General features: G+C 33.5%; 1 non-coding gene across 1 annotated transcript; it reads left to right on the top strand.

Annotated features, from left to right (window-relative positions):
* Positions 1 to 877: 877 nt before the first annotated feature.
* On the top strand, positions 878 to 1,013 carry LOC125099416 (U4 spliceosomal RNA). Its single transcript, XR_007127152.1, has one exon. It is a non-coding gene; the product is annotated as a U4 spliceosomal RNA (small nuclear RNA).
* Positions 1,014 to 2,951: the final 1,938 nt, after the last annotated feature.

Raw genomic sequence — 2,951 nt, 5'->3', positions numbered from 1 at the left:
TGCAAAACCCCTTATTTGTTACTTGTCTATTTACTTTTGTAATGGTGTATTTGATAAAGAGAGTTATTGCTTTTAATGTGGTCAAATTAACTTTTTTTTTTTTATGGTTAATGCCTTTTCTATCCTACTTAAGGATACTATTTCTACCTGAAGGTCATGGAGATATTCTTAGTTTTTCCTTCTAGAAGGTTTATTATTTTGCCTTTTTATATTTATATCAATGATAAATCTAGAATTATTTTTTAGAGTGTGGTATATAGTAGGGGCTAAATATTTCTAAAATGAATATTTAGTTGACCTAGTGTCATTTACTAAAAAGAATACCCTTATCCTACTGTGCCTATGGTACCAAACATGGTTGTAAATTAGGTGACCTTATATGTATGGTTAGATTTCTAGACTCTGTTCTGTTCTGTTAGTCTGTTTTTCTATTTTGTACCAATACCACACTGTCTTAGCGTAGTCTTATGAATAAGTCCTGGTTTCTGGGAGAGCAGGTACTCCTAACTTTTGTTCTTTTTCTATGATATCTTTGCTAGTCTTGGTCCATTGCATTTCATGTTGAAATTCTCTTGTCAATTTCCATAAAATATATCTTTCAGTAATTGTATGAGTTTGCATTAAATCCATACATAAATTTAAGGAGAGTAATCACAATGTTGGGCTCATTAATTCACTAATATGATAAATGGTTCCATTTGTTAAGTTTTCTTGAAACTTTGTAAGTAATGTTTTATAGCTTTCTGTGTAATAGTCTTAGATCTTTTATTAGATTTACTCACATTTATTATATTTTTATAGTATTATATTTTTAACATACCATTTTCAAACTGTGACTAACATATAAATCACATTGATTTTAAAATATTAAACTTTAAGCTTTGCACAGTGGCAGTATCGTAGCCAATGTGGTTTATCTGAGGCGCAATTATTGCTAATTGAAAATTTTGCCTAAAATATTAAACTTTATCTAGAAAACTTGATACGTTCGTTTATTTTAATAATTATAAATTCTTTTTTTAAACACAAGGAATAATGTCATCTGCAAAATAATGAAAATTTTATTTATTTTTTCCAATCCTAGTATATTTTATTTCGTTTTCTTGCCTTAATGTACTATCTAGGCCTCCAATCAGTATTGAATAGAAGTAATGTTAGAGGTTTTCTTATCTCATTCCTAATATCAGGGAGGAAGATTTTCAACATTTAAGTATCACATGTACTTGTTCACTATGAGTTTTTTTTTTTTTAAGATTTTATTTATTTATTTGTCAGAGAAGGAGAGAGAGAGAGAGACAGACAGAGCACAAGCAGGGATAGTGGCAGGCAGAGGGAGAAACAGGCACCCTGCTGAGCAAGGGTTCAGATTTGGGACTTGATCCTAGGACCCTAGGACCATGACCCAAGCCCAAGGCAGATGCTTAACTGACTGATCCACCCAGATGTTCCTTCACTGTGAGCTTTGATTAGATTAAGGAAGTTCCCGTCTTTGTCTAATGACTTTTTTTTAAAAAAATAAGATTTTATTTATTTATTTAAGGAAGAGAGAGACAGTACAAATTGGGGTGGTGGGCAGAGGGAAAAGCCAAATCCTTGCTGAGCAGGGAACCTGGTCTTGGCCTTGATCCCAGAACCTTGAGATCCTGACCTGAGCAGAAGGCAGATACTTAACTGACTGAGCCACCTGGGTTCCTCTAAGACCTTTTTAAGAATAACTGTGAATGCATGTTGAATTTTATCAAATATTTTTCAACATCTATCAAGTAATCTTATGGTTTTCTCCTTTATTTCATTAATCTGGTTAATTACATTATTTTACATATCTATTATAATATTCTTAAAAAATTTAGTCCGACTACTTTGTTCTTCAGTTAGAATATTTAGTCCCTTAACATATCATATAATTTTCTAACATACTAAATGTTTTTTTTTTTTTTTCTTTTTAAGAGGGGGGGAGAGAGAGAGAGAATATATGTGTGAGCAGGGGGAGGGTCAGATGGAGAGGGAGAGAATCTTAACTGGGCTCCATTCCTGCCACAGGGCTCTATCTCACCTCCCTGAGATCATGATCGCAGCTGAAATCAAGAGTCAGATGCTTAACCAACTGAGCCACCCACCCAGGTGTTCCTCAAATATAAATTTAAATTGTAATTAACATTTTTTTCTCTTCCTGTTCTATGTATTTTTTTCTCCTTTCTTACCCTTCTTTGTTTTTGTTGTTTTTGTTTTCCTTTCTTCTTTTGGATTTATTATTTTTATTATTCCTTTTCTCCCTCTACTCAGTAGTAATATTAATACACTCTCTTCTTATTCTTTTATTGGTTATTCTAGAGATTGCAAGGGTGCCTTGTGTGAAATATATCTACCATCAGATATTTTCTATCCTTCTGTGTCATTCTTCTGTTATCCTTAAAACTTCAAAAATTTTCACTGAAATGATAGAAAAGAATGCTGACATTGATAGCATAGTAAAAATCTAAAATGCCCATGTAGCTCCTGAGAGGTAGTTCTGCCTTCTCAGTACATGCTGGAATGTTCTCAGCCTATTCCTCCTAAATGCCAGACTGCAGGGGAGAAAATACCGAGGCCATCCCCACCATCACCATCACCACCACTGTGGGGGAAATCTGTCTCATTTATGATACCTGGTCTTCCTTGTCTCTACTGTCCTAGCGCATCCTTCTCTGTGAGGGTAATATTTGTGATAAAGGCAAACAATTATTATTATTCTGACAAAGATTTCCCTCTTCTGCCTTATTTTCACAATATTTGCATTGGGATAACTCTGTATCTTCGCCTTTCACTTTTGAAAATGGTAATTTTCATTATTTTAAATGTTTCCAAAAGGTATTAAATGCCCTCAGGTGTTGAATTGAACATTTAGGAAAGGAGTAAAAACAGACTCTTTGGGCAGTTCAGTCACAGACATATTTTATTTGGCCTACAGAGTA

The sequence above is a fragment of the Lutra lutra genome, chromosome 4 (assembly GCF_902655055.1).
Source record: "Lutra lutra chromosome 4, mLutLut1.2, whole genome shotgun sequence".
Lineage (NCBI taxonomy): Eukaryota > Metazoa > Chordata > Mammalia > Carnivora > Mustelidae > Lutra > Lutra lutra.
Note: the sequence above shows the minus strand (reverse complement) of the source record. Positions and strands in the feature narration are given on the sequence as shown.